General features: G+C 43.2%; 1 long non-coding RNA gene across 6 annotated transcripts in view; it reads left to right on the top strand.

Annotated features, from left to right (window-relative positions):
* Positions 1–976: 976 nt before the first annotated feature.
* Positions 977–18,277, top strand: part of LOC149918397 (uncharacterized) — a 35,298-nt gene continuing 17,997 nt past the window's right edge. The window contains exons 1-9 of one of the 6 annotated variants that reach the window (XR_016464980.1): positions 981–6,209; positions 6,357–6,508; positions 7,717–7,831; positions 9,959–10,127; positions 10,974–11,066; positions 11,935–12,097; positions 13,261–13,382; positions 14,907–15,021; positions 16,476–16,598. This is a non-coding gene — a long non-coding RNA (uncharacterized LOC149918397). Of the gene's footprint in view, positions 6,210–6,356; positions 6,509–7,716; positions 7,832–9,958; positions 10,128–10,973; positions 11,067–11,934; positions 12,098–13,260; positions 15,118–16,475; positions 16,599–18,277 lie in introns of those variants that run through there. The other 5 variants (XR_016464977.1, XR_016464981.1, XR_016464979.1 and 2 more) reach the window with 5 other exon arrangements.

Below are 18,277 nucleotides of genomic sequence, written 5' to 3'. Positions count from 1 at the left end.
TAAGTAAACATTACTTGTGCAATGATGTACTACTGTTACTGTTCACAGAGAAGCAAAACAAGTCTGAATATCTGATGTTCTGTTCTTCCTCTGGAGCTCTGTACTGTACTAGCCTGATGTTAAACAATTTCTTGTGCATGTCGTATTTAATTATGACCATTGTCTGAGTACAGCAGTGAAATAGCTAACAACAAGTCTCCAGCACAAAACTAATCTGCGCCACTCATTTTTCATTCTGATGTGAATTTGATACAATGACAGACCAATTGTATTAGAAATTATGCTTCATGAGTAGCGTTCATTTCTTTCATTAGTTACACTATTTCTAACAATATGCGAACTGTTCTGTGCCCTAAAGGAAACAAAAAGGTTTCTTAGGATGTGCAGAACAGGCAATGTCCCAGTCACACTGAGTTAAAGAAAATATAGGTGTTACTTACAACTATGAATCAATTCTAAATGGACCTTCTGCCTTTGTTAGCTGCCTAGTTTAGATACCTACCTTATTAGTATAAACTTTAGGGAGAGAATTAAAGAGGTAATAATAAAGATTATTTTATTACTATCATTAAGAATAAATAATATTTTTTTCGTTTCTGAAATCTCAAATTTCAGGTAAAAATCACAATACTGCTTGACACCCGCTGCTCTAAAAGGATATTTCTTCTTGTTTCATCTAAGGAGGAAAAATCTTCCTCATGCTGATTGAGTATTCACAAACTTGGATTAAATGAAAGCTTACCAATACTATGCTTAAAAAAATCATTACTGAATAAAACAAAATGGAGAGGAATATTAATTATACCATTCTGTTTCTTATACAAGTCAGTTATTGCAGTTTTTGTTTTGAGAAATCCTGAGCAGATCCCTCCCTTTTGAGAAGGATTGAAGATGTTCTGTCTGCTGTGTCGCGCCTGACCTATGCTCTCTTATCAGAGAATTGCTTATGTGTTTTCCCTTCGTGGTCTGGGGGATTCCAAGAATAGTCTGAGGACTTGGCTTCATCTGTTCTGTGATGCTGACTGATCTGCAGAAGTCTGGTTTTGTCACCGTATTTGGAACAGCTCAAAGCTGACAAAAGGGTAAGTATTTTTGTTTAATTAAAATGAATGTGGTTCTTCATGGAGGAAACTTCTTGGCTTCATTCAAAGATGATAACCATGATCCAACTATGAAATACTTTGCTAACAAGGAGCTTGCTATCTGCGTGTGGTCCATGAATAAATTGAGTTAAACAGATTTTGAGAAAGGGAACCCTACTGGATCTGGGGTAGTTACCATTCTTTCATCTTAAGCTAAAGAACACAAGAGATACTGAATGTCTTCTGAGAAGCTGAGAACAACAAAAAAAGACTGAATACAAACATAACATGAACTACTCGGTAATGTAGACCAACTTAGGGCTATTTTCTCACATTTCACATATGGAGGGAAGCGTCAGCTAATAATTACTTTGTGTAGATTACCAGACAACCCTTTTTTCCAAACTGAAGGGGAAAGCTTTCTAAAATGACAGGGGTCTAAATTTTTATGTAGGTTAAACACTACTATTGTCAGTGCAGCTAAGAACAGAATTTGATCCATCATTTCACTCTTCCATGTGCATTTGTATTTCAAAATGCCTGATTGTGTGGGAATGTGATGAAGTTGTTCGTTTGTTTGAAATCTAGATGAGAGTTAAAGAAGAGGAAAATCCAATCCCTTTTTTCTCTCTCATTTTTATTTTTGTGTGGGAATTCTCAGTCTATTTTGCTATTTGAATCCACTGGCTATAAGCAGCCTGGCTTGAGGTTGAACTCAGTGCTGCACAGCTGCAAACGGTGTACTTTGAGATCAAGTGGTGCCTCTTTATTGTAAATTCATTCACTGCCATCTTGTTGCCAAAGCAAGCCCCTGTCAAAATATCAGTTTAGATTGGTACAAAGATAAGGTTGTCTTCAACTGTCTGCATGATACAGTTACTGATCACAGCAAAGTAAGAATAAGCTGCTCTGAGCTGCTATGCTGGCAGTAGGAAAAGAGGACAGGGGAAGGTGAGTGTGTGTGAATAAAACAAATATGGAGCTGTAATTGTGACAAAAGAACTTAGCGTGCTTATTTGATTGCTTTGCTTTTCATTTTAGTATGATCATGTAAACTTCATGGCCAAAACTTTACTGAAACAATGGATGAGTTTTGTAATGTTTGCTAATTAAAGCCATAATAATAGCATGTGGTTGTATGGGAATGCATAGTTGAGTGGATGGCCAAAGTTAAGCCTGATGCAAAAGAAACAATTTTGCCAGCATTGATCCAAAGACCAGTATAAATAAAGGGAATAAAATAGTGATCTTGTGCCAGAAGGCCTCTTCTGTTAAGCCTGCAGTGTTCTGGAGAGACCTTCTAGCTGGAAGTGGAATGAATGTAGGTTTTGGTTTATGTGCTTTTCTAATTCAGGGTAATACAGGCAGCACAAGACTCCTGCAGCATGGTCATCAACAGTACTGCAAGGCAATCTTTTCCCCTTCTATTTGTTGTGTGGAGCTGTACTGGAAATTCAGTCTAGACATTTTTTCACATGCTTCCATCCAGAAGCAGTGGATATCATCAAGTTCCTAGGTCTTGTATTCTCAAGACCGTGTCCCTGCTTGCAAACGTGATATGTGATATAAAGTCTTCATCCCATTTTCAGGTTTAGTTAATATTTTGGTGGTATTTTGATAACTTTAAGTGAAAGAATTATTATGCTACGCCAGTGACTCAAAATGTGAACTGATTTGCTGCCACTGACTTCAGATAGAGCTGTGCTGATATCCAGCTTAAGATCCTACCCAAAGTACCTGCAGATCTATTCAAACAAAGCATTGTTTAATATGCTCTTAGCAGGAAGGTCAATCTGCTGAAGGAGAATTTATGATCATTATTCTCTGACATTCGGTCACACTTAAAGCAGCAAGGAAACCATTGCTCTGGGATATCAAAAACTCTACTAATACCTAGCAAACTATAAATCTTTACCTGAAAATCTTGTCATTAGCTTAGGGTTAAGAATGTTCTGTCATATTACCTTGTTTGCCTCAGAGCAGACATTTAGAACGAGAGAGTAAGGAGATTCAGTGTTTCGGTGAGGTCCAAAGGGGAAGGAGGAGGGAATCTCTGAGAAGGAAAGAGATTCTTTGTAGAGAGCAGTGATTGGCATCTGCCAGGGAGTCAAGTTTGGGATGGAGGGGGAGGAAAGGAGAGATAAAAAGAAGTAAGAAGGCTTTCTGTTAATTCAAAGTAATCTGTTTAAGGCAGACATGGAAAGTTTGAATGACAGAAGAGAAGCGAGGTAGTCCTTATGTTTCCAGCTCCTTCGGGGGAACAAGGGAATGCCCTGGAGGAGAAATTGAGAAGAGCTACAAAGGCAAAGCTTGCATTCAAATTTAAATGCATTCTTCAATATTTAGCTTTTAGAAATGCTTTCAAGAATCAGCTGAGGGACAGATTGTATAATAGAGGTTGAAGTGGTGACAATTACTTTTTTGGATAAGAGCAGCCTTGTCAAGGAAGAAACTGTGAAGTTTCTCTTGTAGGGAAGCTGGGAGAACAGAATGGAAAGCAACTAAATGGGGCAGCTGGAAGCAGGTTGTCATATTAATTGGTGGTTTTTCTGGGTTATACGAAGTGTTGTCAAGTTTTGAAGCCTAGTTAAAAGTATGGCAAAGGGAATTATAGTTGAGTGTATTCTGGAGCAAATATAAAGGGGAAAAATAAGGGAGATGATTGGGAATAGGACAGAGCTGTTTCTAAGGCTCAGAAAAAGATAAAAACAGCAGTTGTCTTTGGGGTGGTTACAGCCATTGATTCACAAGGCAAAGGCTCACGTGATGTATACTTGTAGGAGAGGACTGGAGCATCATCTGAGATGTCCTCAGATGCCATCCCTGTGGACCTTGCCCATGGCAGGGGGGTTGAAACTAGATGGTCTTTGAGGTCCTTTTCAACCCAGGCGATTCTATGTCAGAGGCTCAGTGGCTGTGCACTGTTATGAAAGTGATGGAGGAAAGAGAGAAGGGGAAGGAAAGGGGGAAGTGTAATCTCTCCTGCAAAAAAGAAGGTTTGTAAGGAGAGGCTATCTCATAGTCAGAAGCCAAGATCAGCTCTGTGCGAAGGAGTGCTGTGCAGAATCAATATCAAATATGTGCAGAAATAAGAACTACACGCAAATACAATGAAGTACGATGGCAGACCGATGGCTGAACACTCAGAGAGCACAACGCATTTCAGACTTGAAAATCTGAAATAACAGAATCCACTTAACCTGCCAGCCCTAAAGTAGCACCTATAGAACTTCTATCACAAGTACGTGCAAAACAAGTGGACGACTGTGTCCTTCATGTTATTTCCTCTCTGCTGCAGTCACTGCTGCAGAAACACGCCCTGGCTGCTGCACAGATCCACGTCGCTGGGTAAGTTGTTGTTCCTATGAAAACAACATACTGAACGAGGAGTCCAGTGCATAACAGTGCACTCGTGTCACTTTGGCACAAGCGGAGCAAGCTGCTCTCCTCCCAGCCCCCCCTCCTCACACAGGAATACCCTAATCAGGGAAATATGTGCTGGCTGCTTAGCGGAGGGGTCAGATCCATTTGGATGAAATTCCAGGGCTGCTGTGATAACAATGGCAGGAAGCAGGGTCCTTGAGCTGGCTGTGGTGGCTGCTTGCCTTCAGCAGTAGGGTGCTGGAAGCTCTTCCCACCATCTGCTGCTCCGTGCTGCCCAAAAAGCCCTGGTTGTTCCCTGCACCGTGGAGAACCAAAAGCTGACCGAATGCCATCAGAGCTAAAAGGCAGGAAGCCCACAGTAACCAGTGAACGTTATTCTGTGACTGAACCTGAATCGCCTCTTTAACTCTTTGGGAGTGGGAAGCTGTATGCACTTCATGTGGTGATGTGTTAGCAGACAGTGAATTCCCCTCTGCCCAGTGGAAATTCCTCCTGCATGAACATTGCTATAGGAATGCATTACAAGCCTGATTCTCAGATATTTTCAGTTTGTTCTAGTAATTCAAGCCTGTCTGAGGGAAATTCTGCACTGTTTATTGCTCTTCAAAGTATATGGCAGTACACAAACAACTTCACAAGCTTGTTACTAAACTCTTAATACAATATTTAATTTTCATTCTTTCCGCTACTGTTTTGGTTTTTGTTGTTGTTGTTTTCTGCTTGACTGAACCTTCCCATCAGTTAAGATAGGTGTGCAAAAGGATCCAACCCAGGGCAAGGGAGCACGTCTGGCATTTCCTGGAGCAGTGCAACAGTGCAAGTGCTGTGCACTGCAGGAGATGTTTGCCTATCTCACTCTGACCCTGAGATGACAAGGAGGAGGAACCTGAAGGCAAGTGCAAGCTGAAAAGAGCATGAGTACATTTTTCATTTCTAACATGCCATGGAGTACTTCGATTGCCCGATAGCAACTGTATGGGAAAATTCTGCCTTATCACTTAGTTTCAAATTTCTTTCTCCTCTGGGGACAGGAAACAGCACTTACATGTGCAGGCAAAAAATGTGGGAGTACTCTGTGAATTCTCTGATGACTAGAAAACTCCAGACTCCAATAACTTAACAAAACAAACCCAAAACTCCTAAACAGCACCACCTCAGCCATTTAAAGGAAATACTTTTTCTGTCAGTGTATTCACCATTTCGATCTCATTCCTGTTGTGACTGTTCTTCCTTTTTTTTTTTCCCTTCCCCAGCTGCTGACAACAGTGCACTTGTGCAACTATTTCCTGCACTTTCCTGCAGGTCGCTTCCTTTCCTCCAGCTCTGGACGGAGGTTGCACCGTGTCACCTCAGCTGACCAGATCTGCACCCACATACTTGTTTCCCACGTGGATGGATGCTGGGCCTGTCAACATAAACACCTTACTTGTGAATGTTCAAGTGGAATGTATGGAGTTGCAGTCAAATGTTCAACTCAAACAACAATACGATCATGTCTCTTTACCAGTCTCCCATAAGCTCTCTCTTACTGGAGAAAAATGCCTCACTTCACAACTGCACCTTATTTGTCTTCATTCATTGGCATATTCATACGGCAAGCATTTGTGAGCAATTGTTTTCAAGGAAGAAGCACAGGAAGAGCAAAATTTCGTCAGAAATCTCTGCCAAACACCTTGAGAGCTCCCTGAGAATGGCAACTGCTGCTATCAAACTACACTTATGTGTTAGTTCCTCAAAAACAAGGTCACGTATTCCAGCAGATTTATGATTTTCTTATTTTAATTAAAAACATTGAAGATTAAAATAAGTTTTGTTACCTATATGCATTAACTCTATAATATATTTGACAAGGGCTGCTCTGGAATTAATGGCTTCTATTTCATCGTGTAGGCCTGCGACGTCAGAAGCAGATGTTGGTGGTATGGCAGCAGAGGTTGAACCTTCCCACCAATACTGTTACGTGTTGTTGCTGTGTGACAGATGGCAGCAGAGGGGCAGTCTGACAGAATGGCATCTGATATGGAAGTGCATATGGAGCAAAGGTGTGTCATTGAATTTCTCCATGCAGGGTTTATACCAGCACCCACAGACATTCACCGGCAATTGCTGAACATTTAGGGATACCAAACAGTGGATGTGAGCACAGTGAGATGGTGCTCGGTGTTTTAGCAGTGGTAACAGCGGGTTGTCTCCATTGGTACAGATTTTTGTGAGTGTAGTATGCAGGCTCTTGTTCACTGTTGGCAAAACTGCATAGCTCATGGTGACAACTATATTGAAAAACAGCATTTTGTGGCTGAGAATTTGCTCTGTTAGTGTTATTGTGCTCTTTGTATCTGTTGTCGTCTCGATGGAAATAATTAGGAGGCATTAATTTCAGAGCACCCTTTGTGTATGCAGCCCTAGACAATTCCTATTCATGCAGTGCACCCTCTGCAAGGTTTGAGGCACGTGTCCGACCTTTACGTTTGCCTGGGCTGTACTGTGTCAAGAGGAATTGTCTAGGGCTGCATATACAAAAATTGCTCTGACAGGGACAGAGCTGCTGAATGGCACAGGCTTTGCCTACAGTGCTTTAAATATGTTGGTATTTTTCTCCCTTATAAGGTATGTTCACATTTAAAGAGAGCATAACTCAGTTTCCCCCACGGTCTGGTCTTTTTGGCCACTTGGGGCCTGACTTTTGTTTCTTTCTTTTATTTTTTTGTTCTTCAGTGTTTCTCTGCTATTCTTCTGTGACCTTGTAATGCCACAGATCATTCATCAAGTACTCAGTAATGGCCAAACAGAGGCCTATTACAGCAAGCATACGCAGCATTTTGCCAGCAACAAATATGCTGTGGTTAGTAAATATTGTGTAATTGGATAGCGTTACACAGAAATTAGCTTTGGTGTTTGCCAGATATTCAAGTTGTACTTTAAAAATAAAAACTAGATAATAGCTGCCATCTGAGATAGCTGAGGTGATATTTTTGGCCCGTTATGGTTTTGCTACACTTATGATTCAGAACTTAGGTTAAAGTTCAGAGCTCTATTTGATCAGAGTCCAGAACTCAGACTTTGAATGACTGAGAGGTCTGATGACAAGATGTGAATGAAAACTTGAAAGTCACATTTTCATACCATGAACTGTATGTATGTCTGTGGATTTTTCCTTTTGTTCAGGGTGTTCTTTATCAGTGAGATAAATGTAAAACTACAGAGAGTGAATGACTGATGGCATAGATAGTCACCTTTATTTTGTATCTAGAAATATGCAGAAAACAACAATGTGAAGTTCTCCTGGATGACCAAGATGCCTTAGCCATGACTTGGGCTGTTGACAGCAGAAAAGGCAAGCTGCTCCTTCACTTTTTGGGCTCCAGGTAGGAAATAAATAAATTCAGTTGCTAAGGAAGAGAGTCACTGATGCCTATCAGTTTCCAGATATTTTGCCTTCACATTTCCCAGCCGAGACTGGTCACCATTTTGTGATACCTCACAAACTATTATTCAAGTTTGTTTCTTGAGAACTAACGCAGGCAAATGCTTTTTAAAAAAGCCTTTCATAGGAAGAGTTAAAGAAAGAAGCTGTAGGAGAAAAATTAACTCAGCTTTCTTTACATTTCCCCTCTTTGAAATTAATTTTCTCTCTCAAATCAGAGCAGCATAAAAGTAGAACTAATCGTGTAAGTGTGTAACTTCCGTGCTCAAGAATAACATAAAATTCTGAGAGACGTAAGCACAGGGATGTGGTACCTAAATACTTGTGTTCTGTTCTCACCTGCACGAGGCAGCAACACAGGACAGCCCCTTAAAACTCTGCAAGCTTTTAATGTGTGAACTCTTCCTCATAGTGTCTTTTCCCTCTTGCATCCCCTGCCTCTTTCTTCTTCCTGCCCCCCCACTCCCAACGTTTCTACATGTGTTCCAAGCTGTTCTGCTCCTTTCTGGTTTATTTGTGCTGCACACCATCCATAGTCAACTCTGGAAATAAGTGCTTTTGCAGAGACAAGAGTGGGAATGCAGTCGCGTTCTGTATTATTTTTGGCAAGATGCTCCGGGAACAATGGCTGTTGTTTGGCAGCTAGCAACAAGAAGGCTGCTTTAGCGAGGTGGCAGCTTAAAGCCAAGAGGGGGGCTGTTTCTCAGAAGGCCGTGATCCATTCGAAGCTATGCATTCGCGGCGGGTGTGAGCGCGGCGGGTACCGCTGGCTGCGGGTGAGGAAACCAAGCGCGGCCTCTCCCGGGGCGGCGCTGCTCCGCGGCCGGCCGCCAGGTGGCGCTGTGGCGCCTCGCAGCCGCGGGTCGGGCCGCCCCTGTTCTCCGCCCGCCTCGGCCTCTGCAAATTGGAAAATCCCCCCCAAAAAATCACAGCGTCACGTTCTACCGCGAAGCCAAGGGGCTCAACTCGAGTTCCTTTTGCTGGAGCGGCAAGTGAAGAGCTGTCATGTGTGCTCTTGTTGCAGTGAGAGGTGGCTTTAGCTCAAGAACCAGGCAGCCAGTAGCGTCTTCCAATGGGATGGGCGGTTAAGCAGCAAAGATAAACACCAACAAAAAGGATTATGAACCCGTATATGAATACCATGGTTTTATTCCAATAGTTATTGAATACCTTGCCTGGGAAATGGCTGTTTGTTTGGCTCTCATGGATGACTCTAAGCCTCCTCTTCCCAATACCGCAGAGGGTCTATGAGTAATTTTGTGGCACAGAGTATTTAATTATGTGCTCTGCCAAGTGAAGGCAAGGTCTCCAATTGAATTTTAACCTCCCTGGACAACTATTTTAGATGCTTTGGTCGAACACAAATGCATATTTTCTGCATGCCAGATTCCGACCCCATAACCATCAAAGAGTAAATCTCCAACAAGTTCCACCTGAAGGCTTTGAACAGGCAGGCTGGTAACAGTGGACAAGAAGGCTGAGGAACTCCACAGCTTTTATGCTTCAGTCTTCACTGGCAAGTATTCTTTGCACATCCCTCTAACAGAAGGTGGGGACTGGAGGAGCAATGTCCCTCCCATTGCAAGTGAAGGTCGAGTTCACAACCACCCGAGAAACCTGAACATCCTATGGATCCCAAGAGATGCATCCTAGAGTGCAGAGGAAACTGGCTAATGTAGGGACCAAGCCATCCTTAATTATATTTGGAACATCTTGGCAGTCAGGTGGTCTCTGACGAATGAGGAAAAGGCATGTACCCATTTTTAAGAGGAATGGAAAGAATGACCCAGGGAACTACTGACCCATCAGCCTCACCTCCATGCTGGGGAAAATCGTGGAACAGGTTCTCCTGGAACCTGGAAACGGATGAGACAGGTGATACGGGAGAACCAGGCTGGCTTTACCAAAGCCAACTCCTGCCTGACCAGCCTTGTTGGTTTTTATGATGATGTAGCTGTGTGAACAGGGGAACAAGCACTGATGTCATCTATCTGGACTTCAGTAAGGCCTTAGACATGGTCCCACATAACATTCTTCTCTCCAGATTGGAGTGATATTGTTTTGACAGGTGGACTGCTCAGTGGATGAGGAACTGGTACCAGATCGTACCCAGAGAGTGGTGGTCAATGTCTGGATGGAGATCAGTGCTGAGTGGTGTCCCTCAGGGGTCTGTACTGGGACTGATGCTCTTTAACATCTTCATCAATGACACTGACAGTGGGATCAAGTCACTCTCAGTAAGTTTGCAGATGATGCCAAGCTGTGTGATGTGGTTAACATGCCTGAGGGACAGGATGCCATCCAGAGAGACCTAGACAGGCTTGAGCAGTGGTCCCAGGTGAACCTCATGAGGTTCCACAAAGTCAAGTGCAAGGTCTTGCACCTGGATCATCACAACCCCCAAAGATTAAAGTTGTGGGAGGTGATCCTGCCCCTCTGCAGTGTGCTGGTGAGACCTCACCTGAAGTACTACGTCCAGGTGTGGAGTCCTCAGTACAGGATCTGTTGGAGCATGTCCAGAGGGACACAGAAATGATGCAAGGGATGGAACACCTCCCGTGTGAGGACAGGCTGAGAGAGCTGGAGCTGCTCCATCTGGAGAAGAGAATGCTCCTGGGAGATCTGAGAGCCACTTTTCAGTATCTAAAGGGAGTCTATAGGAAAGAAGGAGACAGACTCTTTAGCAGTTTGTGATAGGACATGGGAAAATGGTTTCAAACTACAAGAGGGGAGATATAGACTGGAAATAAGGAGGATGTTTTTTTACAATAACAGTGGTGAGGCACTGGAACGGGTTGCCCAGAGAGGTGGTGGAAGCCCCATACCTGCAGACATTCAAGGTCAGGCTGGATGGGGATCTGAGCTCTGTGATGCAGCTGTCCCTTTTCACTGCAGAGGAGTTGGAGTATAGGTGACCTTCAAGTGTCCCTTCCACCTCAAACAATGCTATGGTTGTACAAACAGCACTCAGTTATGTTCTTGAGGTTGAATCTCGACCTTAAAACCCTGGCAGGGACCCAGACCAAGAAATCCATGTGGGAAATTGGAGAGGGAGTAAATTAGCATGTCTATGCTTTTTGCAGAAGTGAACTGGTGATGAAGGCATGAGCTGGGATGGAAGCTCCTCAACATGTTGGACACTGTCTCCCAGCTGCTGCTGCTGGAAATAGCTTGGGGTGAGTGTATGGGATAGGTCCATGTGCTGCTGCTCTGCTACAAATAGCTATCCCTTTTATGTTTATCAGTGCTCTCCTCAAAAGAAAACAGGAAAACAAAAACAATTTTGTAAAAAATAAGTCCAGTGATAGGTGGTGGTGGTAGGTTGTTTTTTTTATGTGCTTTTCCTCTGGTGAATTTAAACCTTCATTTTCTCTCTGCCAAACAAAAGTGGCAGGTCTAAGGAGTATTAGGTAATTGTGGTTGTCAGATTGCACATAGTGTTGGGGAAATATTAATTGCTGTGTTTTTGCCCAAGGCTTTATGCAGCAGTTCCTTCATTTACCTGGGAGCAGGTCATTTCCCTCCCGTTCCAGACTGTGTACTGTTGAGCAGCATGAAAGGATTCCTGTACGGCTGCACTGTGTGTGTAGGCGGGCATCTCATTCAGTAATAATTTCTAATTTATACAGCCATGAAAATCTGCTGCTATAAATAAACAGTTCTGACTGACTTTGCATGCTTACTCAAAACAAAATGTGTGAGAGAGAGAAAGAGGCTGGAAGAAAAATCTAGTGTAAATGTCATAAAGACCAGTGTTCCTCAGTGAAGCCCATCACAGAATCACACAATGGCCTGGGTTGAAAAGGACCACAACGATCATCTAGTTACAACCCCCCTGCTATGTGCAGGGTCGCCAACCACCAGACCAGGCTGCCCAGAGCACTTCTGAAATCATAGGGAAAATGTGATCAACAATGCACAGTGTGCATTAGAGAAGATGGAGCAAAGCGAAGCTGAGATCCTGCCCTTTTGAGTTCTTGAGACGAATATTCCTGATCTCCCTCTCAAAGCACATAACCCAGACCCAGCCTCTCCCTCCTCCAGGCAGCATGCGGAATGTGGCAGAGAGCAGAGCCTTCCTTGAGTCCTCAGTATAGCAAGTAATGAATGCAAGTGATCCTCCACACGCTTTGGCAGTCCAGCAGGAAGGTCTTCAGCCTTAGAAGCCACAGCAGGAGCCCAGTCTGCCCTTTGCATCCTCTGGCAGGTGGGTGGGGAAAGAACAGTCTGGTTGCCAGGGCCCAGGCTTTGAGCTTCCAACATTTAAAATGCTTGCATTAGGTTATCAGTAAAAAAAATAAACAAACAAACAAAAACCCCAAATAGCCATATAAGGAGTATCCTGAACTCTTTCCTCTTCCCTAACCCACTGCATGGCTTTCTTCTGTCTGCCTCTCAGAAATATTTCCTCTGACCAGTGTCTTTTAGCTGAACCCTTTCCACTCTCTCCTTCAACAGAAAAACTGTGTGTAATTTCCTATATTCCCCCAGCAAAGTTAGCTGGAGTGCGTTATCCAGATGGACTGTGAGCTGCTGGATGTGCACGTGTATCTCACTGCATATAGTCGGTTTGCAGCCTAGTTCCAGCGTGTAAACTTACCCAGTCTAGAACTTAGTCAGGTGCTTAACACCTGAGAAAAACAATTGTACGTAAACATAATTTTTTTTTGCTCACAGGCAGCTTACAACATGTTTCGTTTTTCCTAAGCTACAGCAGCACTAAAAAAGATGAGAATAAGACCCTGGTGAACTGTGTGTGCAGTAACTCTGAGCTATTTGGGTTTGGGCAATGCAGGCAGAAGTATTGCAGCTGGTTTCAAATCCTCATTGAAACGCAACGCTAATAACAGAGATCTCTCCCGTTCACATTGACCATGAAGGAGTGCTTACGCCACTGCCAGTTTTGTCTGTTTATTGGAGTTTACAAAGCACATCTCCAGTGTTTTAGATGTTAACAAGATGTTGGGGCTAATAACAGAAATCAACTGTATTGAGCGAGTTTAGTAAACATGTGAATGGGGTGTAATTATATGGCAGGCAGCTTTATGTTAAACAGTGCTTTAAATTAACGTGCTTTCTGTCAAAGCAATCATACAGTCAGTGTAATTAGGTTACTTTTGCTACAAGATTAACTGAAACCAAGAAAAAGGAAAAAAAGTTGCGTTCAGATTTCATATTAATGTGGAAGGGGGAGGGGGGATATTTTGCACGTTAATATTCCAGAATGTTTCTCATTAGAAGAATTTGGCTTCGTGGTGAACTTTCTGAGCAAACATTCCTAATTGCAGTCCTTGTTAACCCAATTTGTTATCTATCTAGCTTGGAAGTCGCAGCAGTGTTAAAATTATCCCTCGTCTTAATTTCTTCCAGACTTGATGAAAGGCAGTCCAAACAAGAGCTGGCTTGCATGCGCGGGTCCTTCACGGTGTGGTGCCAACTTGTGAGGGAGTTCATTTACCAGTGACAAGTTTTAACCGTGGACACATCCCGATGTACGTTGTGCAAGAGACGAGAAATCTGTGTAAACAGATGAACACGATTTTCTGATTCATAGCAGTTGCGGAGTTATCATGTAAGAGGCAAACGTTTCACATTTTCCACCAGTTTTCCATATGTCTGATGACATAATGGCTTCACCAGAAGCTGCAACGCATTGGAGAAAGGATTTATCACAGCTGCATTTATTTTCCTCTACTTCATGGCTTCAGCATTCATGGAGAGATTGTTTGGCTTGAAGAGGAGCGTTCACTTGCCTTTCCGTTTGTAGTCCAGTATTACTATTGAATCTCCTGTTCCGAGGCAGAGGAAAAAAGAATGTTTAAAAAAAAAAAAGGTCAAGTAGAGAGAGAAGTCCTCAGATAAATCAGGCATGCTGCTGGGAGGTGGCTGTGAACCTGTCCCCAGCCTGCCAGCAGGAACTGAGCTCGGTGGGGATTAGGAGCAAAATGCCTTGGACCAGCTGCCTGCAGGAATCAAAGGAGGTTGGGATGTCCCTGGCAAGTAAGGGATTACTCAGTTTCTGCAGGAGGGACTTCTCATCTGCCAAGGACCACGTCCTTGGTTGGGAATAGTGGTGCTTCACTCGTGGAAAAAGTGTCTGCCACCAAGCAGCCTGGTTTGCTATAACAATATGTGAGAAGCTTTCAAAATAAAGCATCTCTGAAAAGGCAGCAGCTGGGATATCTGTAGGATGGCACAGGACTTACTGCTGAACCACGGCTTTTTGAGAGCAGCTGTGTTGCCATGGGCACTCAGCATGGCAATAACCAAGTATGTTGGGGTACTTTTATCACCTGAAGCACTGTCTCAGCCCCTGTTCCTCTGTGCTGATGATCACTTACAGGGAGCCCCTTTTTAAAGGTGCTGTATTTGTCTGCAGTCCTCAGAGGGCCTGAAACACTGTAATTGCTGGGTTGTATTTATCTCCAGCCTGCACAGCATGTGGTGACTGACCTGATAAGTAACAAAGTCCTGGCATTTCTTCCTTCCTAAACGATTCTGTGAGCATTTAGTGCTGACCAGGGAATAACAGGGAATAACTGCAGGGAATAACAGACCAGCCTATGGGGCCAGAGACAGCATATTAGCAAACACCTGTTTGTATCTGCCCTCCAGTGATGAAATTGTAAGCCTGGGGTTGCCAGAGCTTCCGCCTGTGTGTCCCTCTCTCCCCTGCAGATCATCAGATAAACCTGTCAGCACCACCAGGGCATGTGACAGATGGTGCGGGTTCCCTTTAAACAGCTGAACTCCTGTACCAAGGGGTAATCTGCAGCTCGGGGGAGTGGCAAGTATGACGGATATAAATATGCCATCACGAGTCTGTGGCATAACTAGGATGAATGAATGAGGCAAAAGTGGGTATTCATACGTGGCTTGCAAACTCTGGCCTGTTAAACCCTCTTAAACACGAGTCCCATTCGTCACTGGCAATACTGTGAGACTGCAGACAAAAACATTATTCGTTCACTGAAATAAATGGATATACCTCAGACTGTTACTCTCCTGTCCTACAGGCTCGATAGAACAAATGCTCTTGATAGAACAAATGAAGATGTATTCTAGAAAAGAAGCTCTGTTTAAAAATCCCTGCTAGACCCTACAGAAAGAAGAGGACTGTCATAACGAAGGGTGGGTTCTGTCTCTATGCTGACAATCACCTGCAGAGCATCAGCATTTTAGGGTTCTTAATAAAGCTGCTGTTTGTGAGCCTGTGCCAGCACAACGGTAGGATGACTTCTCAACCCACACAGCTTTGCTTTGTACCCCTCCATTTGCCACTTGGGTTTCTGCAATCTCAACTCAGTAGCTGCTCAGGAGGTGTCAAGACTTCATTTGTATAGAGGTATTTGTATTGTGCAGGTTCCTCTGCCACCACGCAGGCTGTGTATCCCAATAGCTGAGCACTCGGTATTAAGGGAGCTTGGCTTCACAAGCACGTAAGAACAAAAATAAAAGCCAGGGAAAACAAGCCAGCTCCTAAAACAAGTTATATGGTTCTGTAAAATATATTTTGCACAGAGGTGCTTCAAAAAGAAGAGGGAAAATATGTTAACGAGAAGATTGCCCTCTAATTTTAGCTTAGCCTTGGGTGAATGTATTTCAGCTAAAGCTTTCCAAAGCATTCAGGAGCTCCTACAGGTTCTGTAAGAGCACATTCATCTACACCTGAGGCTGTTGCTAGTTGCTCACCTATTGCTCCTGTTCACCTGCACTTCACAACATGAAAATGAAACAGCTGCTGAACGTTTTATCAGACCTGCTAGACAAAAGGCAAATGAATCCTCTGCATCTTCAAACGCTGATGCCAGAGACCTCATCTGAAACGTTGCTTTGTCTGCAATGGAGAACTTTGATCCTGAGGATCTGTTTGTCTCAGCTGGAGCAAAACCTGAGGGAAGCTTGCTTGGCTTTTGCTGTTCGGGCTTCTAGTTTTGCAGATCAAAGTTGCCTGCGTGATGTTTCCTACCCATCAGGAACGAGAGAAGTTATCATACGGTTCATCTTAGGCACCCTGGCCCTGCAGCCAAATTCTCGGGCTGAGGCAAATGTATGGCAATGAAAGAATCAGCCCATTGTTTCCAATTATCCTCTTTGGAGTTTCTGTATTACTCAACATTGTCTAGTACTCCAGAAACTCTGGGATTTGAAGCAACAAAAAAAAAAGTCATTACTTGGTACTATTTTCTGTGCCTCTCGGCCTGTGCAGCTGGGTTGCCTTAGTTACCATGAATCCAACTGTGCGACTGGAGGGAAAGGCAAGTGAGAAATAATACATTTTTAAAGCCTCTAATACTATATGAGGCAGTTTGTCTATAAATAATAAAACAAATTTAGGATCTGGTATCTTTGGGCTGTTCTGAAAAGGAAAAAAAACAAGGTTATATTATTAAACAGCCTGCATTTTTAGCTCGCAGAAATGATGCTGCATCTTTCTGGTGGAGCACAGGACATAGCTTTGAAATGACATGCCCTAAGCTGAAAGTTGCTATCCTTGGACTTCGGAATAATTTGGAGCTAAATATACATTTATGGGTGGAAAAAACAGTAAACATTTACGTAGCTGATGCTCTTTGTTTTGGCAGAAGTGGTGCTGGCCTGAAGCTACAGAGGAACGTGGCAGAATCCTTATGGAGCACAGTGCTGTGGGACAAGCTTCATTTGCTGCCTACAGTTCTCCCCAGGATGCAAGTGCTCCAGGAAACCAGGTGTGATGCTCTCACTGAGCTATTTGCTAATCACTTCTTGCCTCTTCAAATAAGCACAGCTTATCTCCATTGCTCTAGGCACAGTCTCAGCCAGCAGCAGCCCAGGCAGGTTTTGTCCATTCCCAGTGCAAATTGCTTTGCTTTGTTGGTTTGGTTTTTGTTTTGTTTTGGTTTTGTTTCATGTGTGTGTGTTTCTTTCCACTGGCTTATTTTAACTGTATCATCTCTTACTGTGATGAGAAGGTGAGATGGGAAAGGGTAGGATGAGAAAAAAAAAAACATGTGGAGGCATTTTTGCTGCAAGAAGAAAGGTATGTTGGAATTGCATCTTCATTCTATTTGCAGCTGTTTTTACTCTGGCAGCACTGAGCAGATTTGTTTCAGTCAGGAATACATTAAGACTCTGGCACACTGTAATTTGGAATACCTTCCCTCTGGCTGTGTTTCAACACTATTGGGATCTTGTTATCAATACCGGCTTAAGGAAGTCCTGCCTCTCTCTTGGGTGGACACAGCTGGGAAATGGATCGGCAAAATGATCTGTGTTAAAAACAACCCCTGCTCACAAGAAACAGGCATGTGTGGTGGAGTAAGAGTTGGAGGTGGTGGGCAGGAGCTCATTGAGATGTTATCGCTCCCAAAGTCCCCATATAATCATACTGCAGGCTCAGATACCACAGAGGGACTAGCTATTGGGGTGTAGCTTGCAGCTTTTTGTATCAGTGTGCTGTAAATCTAGGGAATGCCATCAGTCCTGGAGGTAAGCAGCTGAGGATGCATTTAAAGAAATAAGGAGAAAGCGAAAAATATAAATGGAGAGACAGATCCAGCACATGGAGAGGGCCTTCATGGATTGTGAGAGCACATCAGACATCAACAGAGAATTATCACGTATGCTGCACACATATATATTATCTGCAGTTACATTAGCACACACTCTAGACCTGAAATTGTTACTACCTACTCGTTGATGAAAAAAATCTGATTCTTAACTAATATAAAACCTGATATCTAACATGAGACCTAAGCTGTCTTGTGGGGGTTGTGGCGTGGTCTTTGATTAAACAAAGAGGTCAGAAGTTACTCATAGTAATGGTTGCTATTTATGCCATGCCTCTTTAAGCAAAGCTAGTGCAAAGTGCCTGCAGATCTGTTTTCAGTTACTCAGAATCCTCATCATGCATCGTATTTATGCAAGAATAAAATTCATCCAAAATTTCCAAACTTGGTATGTAGAGCAAGTGTCTTGTTTGCAAAGGTATGAACCACTGAACTTGGTTATTCAGCACATTTGAAATTCAATCTGCTGCTCTGAGGTAGCTGGGTACGGCTGGTGAGAGACTAGCTACAGACACTCCACTTTGGCTTGACAGGCATGTGAGACTTCACAAAATGGATCAGGCATCAAATGCTCCCTGAGAACAGAGGGAGGTTGTCTTATTTACTTTCAGAGGTGTTTCTGCAGGGCTTTCTCTTTCATCAGAAATCTAGTTTAAGAAATTGCAAATGTTCACACATTTGTCCTAAATAAAATACACACGTTTTCTTGACAGAAACGCTTTCATCCTCAAAAACTTAATCTTGAATGAGAAAGAGGCAACCAGAAGGAAAAATAATTAATAATAATAAAGTCCCATACGAGACTCTCATGCTTCATCAGTTCTCTTTCCTCCTCCAGT

Source organism: Phasianus colchicus, chromosome 3 (genome assembly GCF_987193195.1).
Source record: "Phasianus colchicus chromosome 3, bPhaCol1.hap1.1, whole genome shotgun sequence".
NCBI classification, from domain to species: Eukaryota; Metazoa; Chordata; class Aves; order Galliformes; family Phasianidae; genus Phasianus; species Phasianus colchicus.
This window is presented reverse-complemented; position numbering and strand designations above follow the sequence as displayed.